This window comes from Arachis stenosperma, chromosome 4, assembly GCF_014773155.1.
Source record: "Arachis stenosperma cultivar V10309 chromosome 4, arast.V10309.gnm1.PFL2, whole genome shotgun sequence".
Classification (NCBI taxonomy): Eukaryota; Viridiplantae; Streptophyta; class Magnoliopsida; order Fabales; family Fabaceae; genus Arachis; species Arachis stenosperma.
Window position 1 is genome coordinate 82,808,968 of NC_080380.1, and position 15,294 is coordinate 82,824,261.

A 15,294-nucleotide genomic window follows, 5' to 3' on the forward strand; every position below is an offset into this window, starting at 1 on the left:
AAAATCCATGAAATTTGCCTTATTACTACTATTAGAAATTAAAGGAGAGGGTATAGAACATGGGCTGCCTCCCATGAAGCGCTTCTTTAGCATCATTAGCTTGACGTTTGGTCCTTGTCAAGGTGGCTGATAGTGCTTGAAATCTTCCCCCCTTGTAGTGAACCTATGTCCATTGGCCTTGTTGATAAGCTCCATATGCTCTAGGGACAAGATTTTGTTGATGGTGTACACTGGAGGTAGCTGGGATGGAATAGTGGGGAGGTGAGGTGGTATAGATGGGAAGTATGTAGAGACCACTTCATCTCCTGGCAAAAAATCTTCTGTAGGGATTTTCTTCTTTTTCCATCGCCTTGGGACCTTTTTTTGTGTCCGTTGATGCCAACTTGTTCCTTATGGTTTCCTTTTTTAGAATGATTTTGTTGTCTATTTCATGTGATTCTGGTGGGTCTGGTTCCTTTTGGATTACACTTGGCTGTTGCTCCTTCTGATCACATTGGTTGTTAACCATAGGAGTCCTTATGTGTGGTGCTTATGCTTCCTTGTTTGGCTCCTCCATCAGCTCTTTGTTATCATGGTCTGCTTCTTGTGAGAGGTTGAAAACATTGAAAGTGAGCTGATCATCATGTATTCTCAACACTAGCTCTCCTTGTTCCACATCTATGAGTGCTCTGGCTGTGGCTAAGAATGGTCTTCCCAGAATGATAGGGTAAATGGGGTTCTCATCCATTTCCAGGACAACAAAGTCTGTGGGGAGGAAGTAGTTCCCAACCTTCACTAGCACATTTTTAACCACTCCTATTGCCTGTTTTTGAGTTTTGTCAACCAACTTAATGATTACATCTGTGGGTGTTAGCTCATTGATTTGAAGCTTTTTCATGAGGGATAGAGGCATTAAGTTGATGCTCGCTCCCAGGTCACAGAGTCCTTTATCAATCATTATTTCTCCTATGGCACAGGGAATATGGAAACTCCCTGGATCCTTCCTCTTTGTGGGTGGCCCTGGTTGAATGAGAGCACTGCAATCCCTATTCATCTTTATTGTTTGTCCACCTTTCAAAGAACTCTTTCTGGCTAATAGCTCCTTTATATACTTTATGTAGGAAGGCATTTGCTGGAGGGCTTTAATAAATGGTATATTTACATCAAGAGATGCAAACATGTCGAGGAATCTTGTATACATCCTCCCTGCTACACCACCTTTAAGCCTTTGGGGAAAGGGTGCATATGGGTTAAGTGTCTCCTTCTTCTTCAGCTCTTCCTTGAGTGTGGGTTGAGGTGTATGGCTCTTTTCTTCCTGGTTTCCCTTTTGATTGTCTTGGAGGTGTTCTACTTCATTCATACACCTCTCATCACTTGTGGTGATCATCTTACATTCTTCCCACCTTACTTTCTTTGTTTCTCCTCTTGGATTCTTCTCCGTGTCACTAGGAAATCCATCAGTGGGTTTGAGAATTTGTTAAGATAGATACCCTACTTGGGACTCCAGTCTCTTGATGTTTTCTCCTTGGTTTTTTATATTGGCTCGCACTTCTTCCTTAAACACCTTGTTGTCTTGGACTTCTCTACATAAATCTTCAAGTAGAGTCTCAATCTTTGAAAGTCTATTCTCTGTTAGTGATGATGGATTGGGATTAGGTGGGTGTTGATAGGCTCTCTGTAAGGTATGTTGGTGAGTTGCATTGTTGTTGGACTTGAGGTTGTGGCGTCTCTGGTCTTGACCTTGGTCTTGTTGATTTCTCCAACCAAAGTTGGGGTGATTTCTCCATCCAGAGTTGTAGGTTTTGGAGTATGGGTCATGGATTTGTCTAGGTGAGTTTCCAACATAGTTGGCTTGTTCCCAGTCACCTTCTTCTCCTATATTTACTCCTTCTTGAGTTGGTGATGAAGTGATGAATGCTGCAACTTAGTTTTCCCCCACCTTCTTGGCGAGATCTGCTAGCTGCTTGGTGATCACCTTATTTTGAGCTAGCAATGCATCCATGTGGTTCAACTCCATTACTCCTCGAATGTTACTTCTTTCAGAGGCATAGAAGTAGTCATTCTCAGCTACTGTTTCAATGACATCTATAGCTTCTTCAATGATTTTCTTCTTGTTTAGAGAGCCCCCTGATGAATGATCTACAGCCTTCTTTGACTCATAAGAAAGACCTTCATAGAAAATGTGAAGTTGCACCCATTCATTGAACATATCTGGTGGGCATCTTCTTGTTAAGTCCTTGAACCTCTCCCATGCCTCATAGAGAGTCTCACCATCTTGTTGCCTGAAAGTCTGTACCTCAGCTCTCAGCCTGTTAATTCTTTGAGGAGGGTAGAATCTTGCCAAAAATTTATTCACCACATCTTCCCAATTTGTCAAACTCTCCTTTGGAAAGGATTCGAGCCACTTGGATGCCTTGTCCCTGAGTGAAAAAGGGAACAACAGCAGCCTATAGACATCCGGGTGGACTCCATTAGACTTCACAGTGTCACAAATTCTCAGGAAAGTGGTTAGATGTTGATTGGGGTCTTCATGAGCACTTCCTCCAAATGAGCAGTTGTTCTGAACAAGGGTGATGAACTGGGGTTTTAGTTCAAAGTTGTTGGCATGATTGGTGGGCTTCTGGATGCTACTTCCACAGTTTCCTGGATTTGGATTGATGTAGGAGCCTAGAACTCTCCTTTCTTGCCCAGCATGATTTGCAGGGCCTTCTCTAGCATGGTTGTGAGCCTCTTCTTCATGATTGCTTTCCAAGTTCTCTTCCATGTTGGGTTCAAAGTACTCTTCCTCTTCCTCAGCACCAACAACTCCTTTCCCTCTTGCTTCCCTCCTTAATCTCCAGAAGGTTCTCTCAGGTTCTGAATCGAAGAAAGTTGAGGTTCCCCCTCTTCTCCCTGTCATACAACTAACAAAACACGTAGCAAGAGATAAAATGAAGAGGTTATTCTTGTTAGAGTGATTGTTAGTGTGAGTGATGCAAATTATCAAACAGTTAGTGTGTTAGTGAGCAGAATTGTAGATAATAACAAAGAAAGAAAGAAAGAAAAAGAGAGGGTATAGAGGATGAGGAAGAAGTTAAACAAAGTGAAAATAAATGACTGAATAAAGTAAACAAACAAAGGAAAAATGCTCAATCTAGTAAGCTTCCAACTTAATCATTGTTGATACAAAATCAATCCCGGCAACGGCACCATAAACTTGATGCATGAAAACTTGTCTCTCAATAAATCTCCCTTCGGCAAGTATACCGATTTTGTCGTCAAGTAAAAACTCACAATAGAGTAAGGTCAAATCCCACAGGGATTGATTGGTCAAGCAACTTTAGTTGGAAGAGTATGCTAGTTGAGCTAAACAGAGTGTAGTTTGAGAATTACAGAAAATTAAATGACGGAAAAGTAAATAGCAGAAATTAAAGTGCAGAATCTTAAATGGGAATTTGGGGTAATGAGCATGAAAATAAATAACAGAAAATAAAGAGAATGGGTAAGATCAGAAATGGGGGATTCATTGGGCTCAGGAGATGTTGTATTCTCCGGATCAAGTTCATTTTCATCTCTTCCTCAATCAATGCATCTATTGATCTCCTTGGCAATCTTAGGTGATTAGATTCCAATTCCTTGGTAATCCAATCTCTCTAAGCTTGAACAATTGCCCAATTCCTTGATTTAATTGCTCATGGGAAGAGATGAAGTATGGTCACTGATTATACAACACGTATTTCCAAATCAAAATGTTGGGAGGATTACATGTCACTATATCCGCCCAGACCCCAATTTGGTCCAACATGAGAAAGCATTTCTAGCATGATCTCCTCATCCCTTTTCCAAGGCTCAGAGGAGAACCAATTATGGAGAGTTTCTTTTCCAAGACAACTAACCAATTAAATTAAGATCGAAAGCTTTCTAGTAAATCAAAAGAGAAGAAAGAAGAAGAGAATGAAAACTATAATTGATCCATCAAATTACAACAGAGCTCCCTAACCCAATGAAAGGGGTTTAGTTGTTCATAGCTCTAGAAATGGAAAATGGCAGAAAATAATACATCCCAGCTAAAAGTGCAGAAAAGTAAATATACAGAGAGTAGTTCTCCAAAGTGCCAAGCTTCTCTATAGTTTAGAACTACTCCTATATATACTACTCCTCTTGATCTTCTAGTGAGTTCTTCAAGTCTTGGATCTGGGCTTTGGATCTTGAGTTGAAACAGTTCCAATCTTTAGTGGGCCCAGCTTGCAGAGAAGTATGAATTAGGCATGGGCGTTAGTGAAGTTAATGTTAAGTGACATTGTGGGTTCGAGAACGTTAGTGGCAATCACAATTTTCACTAACGTTCCAACCCCATATAGCCTACGTTAACTCCAACGTTAGTGGCACTAACGTGACCACTAACGTTGCCTTGTAAATCTTCGCTAGCATTATTGGGACTCACCTTTCCCAATAACGTTGGCTTATAACCCTTTGTCCCTATGTTAGAGTTCACGTTAGTGTAACTAACGTGGCTCTTAATGTGGTTATGCCTCACCTTCGAGAGCGTTAGTGACACTTACCTTTGTCACTAACGCTCAAAGTGCCCCTACTCTCCACGTTAGAGCTCACGTTAACTAAGTTAACGTGGCCACTAACGTGGTAGTAATGCCATCTTCCAACGTTAGTGACAAAGGTGAGTGTCACTAACATTGGCTCATCAATCTCAGCTCTACGTTAACTTTCACGTTAGTGGTCTTAACGTGACCACTAACGTGGGCAATGCTAGTTGATCCAACGTTAGTGACAAAGGTGAGTGTCACTAACGTTGGCATTGTTCCTCTCTTCCACGTTAGAGTTCACGTTAATTAAGTTAACGTGACTCTTAACGTGGCTCATTGCCAATTCTTGGAACGTTAGTGGTGTTCACATTTACCACTAATGTTGGAGCTTTCTTTTGTCTCCACGTTAACTACCACGTTAACTTAGTTAACGTGGTAATTAACGTAGGCTTATGATGGCTTCGCGGGCGTTATTGGTGATCACTTTTCTCCTTAACGTTGCAAGCTATTTACCATTCCACGTTAGTGATCACGTTAACTAGATTAATGTGAGTACTAACATGGTTCTTCCTTGCTTCTTTTGTCCTGAAATCAAGTAAATAAAGTGCATCAAAGCTCTAGCCAAAGTCATGAGATTATGCATCATCAATTTATCATTCAATTCTAGCAAAATCCTCATGAAATCATGTGAAATTCACAATAGTTGCTTGAATCAAGGTGTAAGTGTATTTTAATCCAAAACATGCCTTATTCACTAAGAAAATGCATGAAACTACCTTAAAACAGTAAAGAAAAGGTCAGTGAAACTGGCCTAGATGCCCTGGCATCAATACTAGTCAGAAATTCAGTTCGGAGTAACTTTTATCGTCTGATAAAATAATTAATGGCTAATATTTCTTCTTAAAGAAATAAATTATGAATGGATGGCTAATATAAATCTTGGTACATAATTTCCTAGATAAAAATTATTTTTGCACTGATTCTGAGGTATTTGGTTACTAGAGTTTTTCTCGACACACGAAAAGCCGTCACTAAAAGTGTTTTCCCGGCATAAAAAATCTCTAGTGCGAAAAATAAATCAATGGTAAGCTAAGATTTACTATTTGCTAGTCAAATTTGACTTAGAGGAATTAATTACTATCATAAACTCAAGTTTGACATATTAATTACCTTTATTTTTTTACCATTGATCTTGCCTCACTAATAGTTATTAGGCCATGGTTCAAGATTTTGTGGAATAAGTTATAAAATAGCTAGAAAAGTTAGTTTACCGAAAATTGGGTTCTTACATTCTATCCTCCTTAAAGAAAAATTTGCCCTCAAAATTTTAGCTATGCACAAAGAATTATAGGGATATTTATGTCATGCTTTATAGTTAAGGTCCTTAATTAGCATAACACTTACCTCAACCGAAGGGATCAAACCTAGTGGCACTTGTTAGTAGTCACAATAAAAAAAGTTTCCCTGTTGTTGTGCCTAGAAGTGTCATGGTCCTTTTAGTTCAAGCAGTCTCTTGCTCGGTGTCCTGCTCTGCCACAGAAATAACAAAACATTTGTTCTGAATTGCAAGGTCTGCTGCCATGATTCTTTCTACATCTTGAGCATATTGAGCCTCCTTGAATTTGTGGAAATTATTTTCCTTGCTCCTGTCCCTGGTTATGATTGTTAATACAGCCATTGATATGAATAGCAGGGTTACCATTTTGTTATTGTTGACCATTAACCTTGAAATCTCTACCTCGAGGGGCAGCCAAACTTCGATTGAAGTCTTGTTATATATCTTTCCAACGGCTTGCTCGTGCAATTACTAACTTATTGGTATAATCCTCATCCAACTAGCTCTTATTTACCAACTCCGTAGAGTTCCTAATATCTATCAGTCCTATTGAAGCCAGCAGTTCCTCCCTAAGACCTCCTTCATACTTAATACACTTTCACTCTTCATATTCCGCAAAATTTTCCTAGCAAACTTTCAAAAATCAGCACAAAGTCCTCAAACTTTCGGGTGTACTCAGCCACCGTCATGATTCCCTGCCTCAAATGTAGCAATTCTAACTCCTTAGTGGTATGGGCAGACGGAGGAAAAATACTTCTTGTAGAACTTAGTGCTGAAGTCGGACTAAGTGATCTCAGTGCCTCCTTGTCCAAACAATTGACTCACTCCCTACCACCAATATTATGCATCCCCTTCAGCATGTAAGTGGCGAACTCCACTTATTTTCCTTGAGGAACATGTTGCACCTGCGGAGCCCATTCTGTGGCACGAAACTAATCATCTGCCTCGGTCGGGTTGGTGGTTCTAGAGAATTAGGACGGGTTAACTTTAAGGAAAGACGCCATAGTCATCGGCCTATCTTCCTCAAGTACGCCATTTTTCGGTCTTGTTTTCATTTCCATGGCCGTGCCCATTACCGTTCCCCAATTGTTGTTCCATTATTTTCACTTCTATGTTAGTTACAGCGATGAAATCATGCACATCTACAGCTATTACGTTCATAGATTTTAGCAACGCGACCGGGTCAAATGCCGGCTCAGAACTCATACTCTCTTGATGGGGGGCTATGCCTGTTTGCAGACATCGAGGTCCTGTTGATACCAAACTGTCAACATTAAAGTGATCAGTCTTAACATATCCAGTTTAAGTGCTAGCATTTCCAAAATGTATGCTCACAGGAAATCATGCAATTATATCATCAGATATATCCTAGTGGCATGATATAAGAAAAGCAGAGTATGCAGTGAAGTATAGTTAGTCTATTCCCAAGGATCTACTAAGAATGAACTGCTCTGATACCAACTTGTAACGACTCAACTTCTAGTTCGTCATGACCAAGGCTAGCAGCTAAGCATTACTATTCAGCTAACCTTAGGGACTCTCAACCTTATATTAAATATATACATATGAGCCTGTAGCACTAGTCGAGATCTCATGATAGATAGATGTAACAGAATAGGTAATAGTTAAACAGATAATATCTATATAAAGCATAGAAAACACAAAACAGAGTAATATCATACATATATGCCCAAAGGGTCATTTAATACATCATAGTTTACATCAGGTTACGTCGTTGCTTATTCATATAAATATTTACAGACTCTATTATTTATATTAACAGTCCTTGACTCACAAAAACCACCCTAGTCTGGGACCCCTTCTAGCTTACGTATATAAATATTTACAAAAGCAACTAGCTCTCTAAAGTCTATACAAAGCGAAGGCAAAGACCACTACTACTATTGCTACTATTACTGCTGTTGGGCATGGATATCTTGGTAGCTGAGGAAACACTGTACTAAAGTAAGGAGAGAGTTATCAGACACACCCGTAATGTTGTTGCTCACATGTCCTAATGCAGAAAACTCAAAGAAAATCACGTTGGTTTCCATCTGCGGAAACGAGAAAAATAAGGGGAAAGAACCTAAGGTTCCCAGCAGGGTACTAAGCAAGAAACTAGGGATTCCGCAGCCGTCTAAGAGTTCGTGCAGTTGTGTCGGTAAGTCTCATAAACAAGTGCAAGCACAAGCATATAGCAAAATAGTAAACAAGCATAGAACACAAGAAACATAGATAAATCACAATCATAGAGAAATGCAACAACCAAGTATGATGCATGCCTGGTCCTATGCAAGCCATTAGCTCACACGTAAGTTGACTATCTGCAACCCAACGTCACCCAAGACTAAGCCCGAATATGGTTTTTTAACTGCATACATTCTGCATATGTGCCTAATGGACAAAGCCACATGCATTCTAGCAATTTACAATCGTAGCAGAGCTTGACGCCATAGTATGCTAATAATTAGAGAAATTGGTTTCAACATAAAGTGGGCATCCCCACATCTTATGGTTCTGGTTCCATTATAGCAGAAACTTCTACTTTCCAGATAATCTCTTAGCATGATTCTAGTTCTATCGGAGTAGACACTCCTCCTTTCCAGATAATTTCTTAGCACCTTTGGGTTTATAGTTTCATTTTTTCACAGCACTTTTCAATAAACTTTATCTCTAAGGGACTCTTTTGTCCTTCTCTTTTATAAAAACTTGTGCCCAGTCTCTTCTCTTTAAATCTCTCAACCTTTGTCACATTTACTATTCTGCCTTTGGTACTTTTGTATATTTTCAATTTTGTCCTTTTGTACATATTTTTTCTTTTTACCGTTTTCTTTAGGCTTTTAGTGACACTTTTACTACTAATATTATTACTTTACTATTTTAACCTTATATCCTTCCTAACATACTTTTTTACTCTTTATTAAGTTAATTAACCATTTTTACATTTACTTTATGTCCAAAATTACTATTTTACCCCTAAATGCTCTCGTTTTTTCGTTCATTTTATTTAGCGTTAAAACTTTATCAAATTAATTCTAACATTTTTTATGACCAAATTATCCCTAATAATTAGTAATTACTTCCAATTTTATCCCTATGGACCTAAAATATTATTTTATTCTTTATTAATTCATTACTTGTTTTTGTTATCATCACTTTTTACTATTTTACTTCTAACTTTTATTATAGTTTTTATTTAGGTTCAAAACTTTATTTTTTATAAATTTGACCCAACTAATTTATATAATTATTAATTTATTTTTAATGACACTAAATTCAGAATTTTACTTATTTTCATTTAAATTACATGTTTAACCCTCTTTTTACCCAAAATAACCATAACAACCTTTTTTATTTTACACACATATTTCATAGGATTAAAATCAGTTTTTATATTATTTCTAACACTCTAACATGTCACTTTCCAAGTCTTTTAGTGGGTGAATTTTCAGGGGTGCAATTTTATAATTTTGCCCACTTTTAGTGACGCTTATGCTTGAAACTTAAACCCCAAGTGTCACAATTAATTTCAGTGGTTTCATACAATTTTTAGAGGCAAATAAACTTCATATATCACTCAAATAACAAGTAAAAAACAAATAAGTACCCCTAAATTTCACAAAGTGACTTATATGAATGCTGAATCAAGCAAAAATATATTCTAACTATTCTTAATCCTTACCTCTCATTTAATTCCATCACTAGACCTCTCAAATACCATAAAAAATACTCTCTCAGAGGCTGGAGCACATTTGGGCATGGTGCAATTTTTTTTTTGGCCGAAAGCGTCGCAAAAAGTGTTAGAATTTAACCACTTTGAGCTTGAATTTGTGTAGCTTCTTAGGCGTGCTCTAGATGGACTTCAATAGGAGTTTTCTAGATACATAAGAGAGCAAAAATTCACCATAATCACTTCTGGAAAAATAAAAAAGAATAGAGAAGAAACAAGAGCTCACCTTGCTAAATTTTTGATAAAAATGCGAAAATTAGTGAAAACGAGCAAGAAATAGTGTTTGCATGGCTTTGACTCTTGAAGAACACATGAAAAAAAATAGAAGAACTACTGGAAACAAGGATGAAATTCAGAGGTAAGGTGCAACATTTTTCTCTCTCTTTCTCTCTGAAGAATTCAGTCAAAAAAGGTGGTAAAAATGCATAAGGGTGTGTAAAATTTGTGACCAATATTTAATTAAATAAAAATTTAAAGTCTTGATAAATTTATAATGGTAAAAGGGTGAAGAAAAATCATATGAAAAAGGACCTGAGATTGAGAGGGAAGGGGAGTGAGTTTGAGAGAGAATAATCAGCGTCATAATGATTTGTTTATCCGCAGTTAATCCCAATTAGTTACTTGTGACTAAAAATAAAACAGAGAAGAATAAAAGGCTGAGACAATTTTGGCCCAGTGGTTGAAAGGAAGGGGTGAGTTACTTAGGTGGCAAATAAGAGAATTCGGGGTCTCTAGGAGTCGTTTGCGAAATACTAGTCAGAAATTCAGTTCGAGATAACTTTTATCATCAGGTAAAATAATTAATGGCTAACATTTATTCTTAAAGAAATAAATTATGAATGGATGGCTAATATAAATCTTGGGACATAATTTTTAGGTAAAAAAAATTTTTATCACTGGTTTCGAGGTTTTCAGTTACTAGAGTTTTTCTTGGTGCGCACCAAATTGTCATTAAAAGTTTTTCCTGACTCAAAAAGTCTCTAATGAGAAAAATAAATCAAAGGTAAGCTAATAGTCAATTTTGACTTAGAGGAATTAATTACCCTCATAAAGTCAAGATTAACCTATTAATTACCATGTTCTATTTTTTTTGTACCGTTGTGCCTACCTCACTAATAGTTATTGGGCCGTGGTTCAAGATTTTTCGAAATAAATTACAAAAATAACTAGAAAAGTCAATTTATCAAAAATCAGGTTCTTACAATTGTCACGATCGAAAAAGTGGAGACTGAAGTTGCAACATTACAAACGATGAGGACTCGCTCGTGAATTGGTGCTAGAGGAAGACATTGGTGGTGCTGTGATTCGGATCTTGTTGCACACCGATCTAATCTTCAACGCAAATAAACAGAAGGCATCTGTGACACACTTGCTGACGATGGAAGACAGAACAATGATAGTAAAAGAAGGAGGTATGTTTTGTCATGTCCTACCAATTGTGGCTAAGCTACCACCACTCACGGTAACTATCTTCCCTTGGCATCGCGAATGTGAGACTTGAATGATGAAAAGGCAGGAAGAGACGACGATTGCAAGGACAAGTATAGCTAGAAGAAAAGACGGTTGATGTACATCGTGGGATGCTGGCTGATGGGATCTCAGGACAAGATCACCTCCGACCTCTGTGCAGATACTCCTAAGAATGGATGGAGAGAGAGAGAGAGTTCCCTCCTCAAGAGCTGGGTTTTGACTTGTTGGGCCTTTACTTTGTGTACCAAACTCAATTAAAGACAATTCATAGAGATAAACTAATATTTTAAGTTATGATTGATGAATTTTGTTATAAACACTTGATTTCTGGTGGAAATCTTTATTTTTAGGTAGTAGAATTAGATAATTCTAATTAATAGTAAGATTTACTATAAACAAAAGATGATAATGAAGTTAAAGAAGTTAGAAATTAAAAATTGTATTATTTTCTCTTCAAAATTCTCTTCTATAAAATTATTCCCTTTCTATTTCTGTCTAATCTAATTAATTTTTTCTATTTTACCTCTTATCTCATTAATTCTCTTCTATTCTATATCCTTTTTCTTTTAACACTATTCTTTATAGTATATAAAATCATGATAACATGCAAGAAATACTAAATTATGTCCCTATCATAAAATTTTTCATAAAACATATAAAAAGTCCCTATCGTAACATGAACTTTTCAATTTAACCTTTAACCAGACATGGTTATTAGTTCCTTTTCGATTGTTCTAAGTTCTATCAAATCTACTCATGTTGTTGATATATTCCTTTTTTTGTTCTTACTTTATTTCTAACCTTATATATCTGTTTAAAAATATTTCTCAAATTCACAACACACGTACAACTTGCCACAAAAGGCTTTTTATACATTCTACGAAATTCTTATGAATACTAATGTTGTTACTTGTTAGTGATTTCATTTCTTTTAGATCTTGCTTTAATTCCCCGTCTTATTTTAGTTCTATTAAGTTTCCTTTCTTTTTTACTGTTTTCACTTAAAACAATGGCCAGGGAACAAACATTTGTTGTAGATATATCCCGTAAAGTTACACAAATTTCCTCAACTTAAATTTTGTTTTTGGAATTAACACTAAATAAGGTTGTTTCTTTTTGCTAACGAGTTTATTATTTGATTTGAAATAGCATATCAACTATTTTTTAGCTCGATTAGCTATAAGAACCACAAATCTTATGTGTTTGTATTTGTTACTTTAAAAATTATTTATTTGTATTTGTCAGTTTTAAAATAAAATTTTTACCGAATTAGATTTTAGAAGCGAAATTAAAGTTTCCAAAATTAAAAAAAAATTGTCACAAGTCCAAAGCAAAATTAAAAGCTTTATTATCGGGTCGTTTTTTAAAAAAACGTATTATAATTGACTATGGAATTGAGTGTTTTCGTGGTAAGCCAAAATATTAAATAAGTAATAAAGCAAAATAACAATTAAGAAAATTAAATATGACAAGTAAACTAAAAGTACTATAAGCAATTAGAAAGAAGAAATGATCAAATTTAACTAATGAAAAAGGTTAACTAAGAAAATTGTCCTAATTAGTCAACCTACAATAATGAGAAATATTAGTTAGAGTTAATTATCTTGGTCTACAAAGTTTCAATCAATGAATTAATCTTTATATTATTCAAGTTATTTAACCAACCTAATTCATTTTTACGCTACTTCTAATAAATTTTTGACTTAACGCGCGAATATATATAACTATATTTTTCATGCGGATTTTGCTTTTTTTTTTTGCTTTTCTCAGCGTTTTCTGCGTCTCTACGTTCTGTTTCATCTCTACATTCTTTGCATTTTTCTTCTTTCTCTATATTCTCTTCGTTCTTTGCGTTCTACTCTTCGTTCAAGTTCAATGCTCTTTTGTTTAATTTGAAGATTTGGATTAAAATTTTTGAAATAAAGCTGTGAAATCAGGTTTAAATTGGTATTTTGTTGTCGAAGATAATGAATGATTCAAGTTTAGACTGTCAATTGAATCAGAGCGAAGTGGATTAATGTTTTGAATTGAATCAAGTGGCTGAAGTGTGGTTTGATTCTAGTTAATATAGTTCGTTAATAGTTTATGATTCTGTAGGTGAATAATATTTTTGTTTGTGAAACTTAATGTTCATGGTTTATAATTTGAATTGAATGTAATGTAAAAGTTCTAAATCTAAATTATTAGTGTGATGAATTTATTCCTTATTATTTCAGTGTATTTCGATTATAAATTAGTATATTTTGAAAATGCTTTGGATTTATTTTTAAGTTTAGACTTTCAATTGAACTATGGTGAAGTGTATTATTATTTTGAATTGAATCAAGTGGTGAGGTGTGGTTTAAATTTAGTTAATGTAGTTTGTTAGTAGTTTATGATTCTATAGTTGAATCATTTTGTTTTTATTTGTGAAAATTGGTGTTTATGATTCTGTAGTTGAATTATTTTGTTTTTATTCTCCGTCATCGGAAGTCCAATCCCGTAGTGGCAAGGTCTCCTGTTCGTCACCAGGAGATACATTTCTAACACAAAAATCCCACTCATTAGCCATCTTATCCCTTGCTGATTCTGTTTCTCAGTATTGAAACTCTATATCCACCAACTCCATAGTTATGGACGTCGTTCTCCTCTGAAACTCTCATCTTGATTTTTTTATTCAGATTAATTATTATATATATGATCTCAGTTGCAGTTAGAACACAACAAAAACAGAAAAAAATCACAAACGAAAAGGCCTACCTGAACTGACGTAACGACAAAGCAGGAAGTAGGAAAAGAGAGCGATGCTTCCTTGGCCAGAACACCAATGAGCTCTGTTGATTGGGTCATGAAACCCAGCTCTTAGCTCAGCCTTCTTCCTCGATGCGTGAGTGGAAAAAGGAGAAGGCGACTGAGAGAGCAATGGAACAATGAGAATCGCGTGCAGAGATGGCTTTGACCAACGATAGTGGAGGCGACGAGACTACTGTGCACGGTAGCGAGGCTTCTCTATCAGCAGGAGGTGTGAGAAGAAGAACGAATGAGAATGCTTGCTCAGGAGATGAAGAGTGCAAAGCGATGTCGTTTACTATGATGTGCTGTCACTTTATGTTCTATATTAACGACAACGTCAAAAAACAAACAGAAGGACGAACGTGATTCAAAAAAAAACATTCAGGAACGAATTTGATTAATTTATTTTTTCAGAGACAAAAATAAATATCGAAATATCTTTAAAAAACGATTTTGACTATTAACCCTTTAAAAATACTAATCTTTCTCTCTTATATGTTTTTGGGTAATTACTTTTCTTTTTTATATATATATAGTGTTACTTTTTCTACTTAATTAATTTGTAAAATTTTTTAACATAAACAATCCCAAAATTTCAACCACTCAACAAACAAACAAAAAAGTCTAAAAACTTTATCACCAACCACAATTATACCCCAAATTAATATTAACAACCCAATTTAACGGATCAATAAGACAATAACCCACCAAAATTAAATAAAGTTCAACTCAATTTATATTATGTTACACGATAGATTGATTCATAGCAACTAATCATGTTTTAGATTATATTCCCCTGAAATCAACTAGCATATGCGGTGTGCATGGGCTAACTTAGGCTCGATTCTGTTAATTCTAAACTAACTCAAAAAATTCAAGTTAAGACATATAATTGGTATAAATAATTTTGTTGATCTTATCCAATAAATTAATAAAATATGACCCTTAAAAGTTAATTTTAATAAATATTATATATATATATGATAAATAATTTTAAACGTAAAATAATGTTACATAATAAAAAATACTAATTAAAGTATAAAAGTACAAGATTTTATTTCTAATTTCATCATAAAAAAAGATATGCTTTACTTATATAAAATAACAGGTTAAGTTGAATAGTTGACCTAAAACATAACTTAAATTCAATTCGAAAATAGTATTGAACAAAAATGATTTCAATTTATAATGAAAATTTTAGGTCAGGCCAGAATTTATACACCTTAATAACGGGCTTTAGTTGGAGGACCATGTCTCCTAAAATATTTTATAAAAATATTAGTAAAATATTGCAAAGGGAAAAAGTAGTACAATTGATTGAAACTAGATTGTATTTGGGCTGGGACGTGAGGTCCAAACTCGTTTCGAGGGCCACGTCCGACTTGTATAGAAGTCGAGGTGCCATCGTCCGAGTTCCTCGTGAGGAGGTGGGAGTGGTACCTACAAGAGATTTTGATGCCTAAGTTAGCAAAAGATTTAGGCAGATT

The 15,294-nt window shown here is 35.5% G+C and overlaps 1 non-coding gene across 1 annotated transcript; it reads left to right on the top strand.

The window, feature by feature from the left end:
• Positions 1-2,183: 2,183 nt before the first annotated feature.
• Positions 2,184-2,290, top strand: LOC130978826 (small nucleolar RNA R71). Its single transcript, XR_009086438.1, has one exon. It is a non-coding gene; the product is annotated as a small nucleolar RNA R71 (small nucleolar RNA).
• The last annotated feature ends 13,004 nt before the right edge of the window (positions 2,291-15,294 follow it).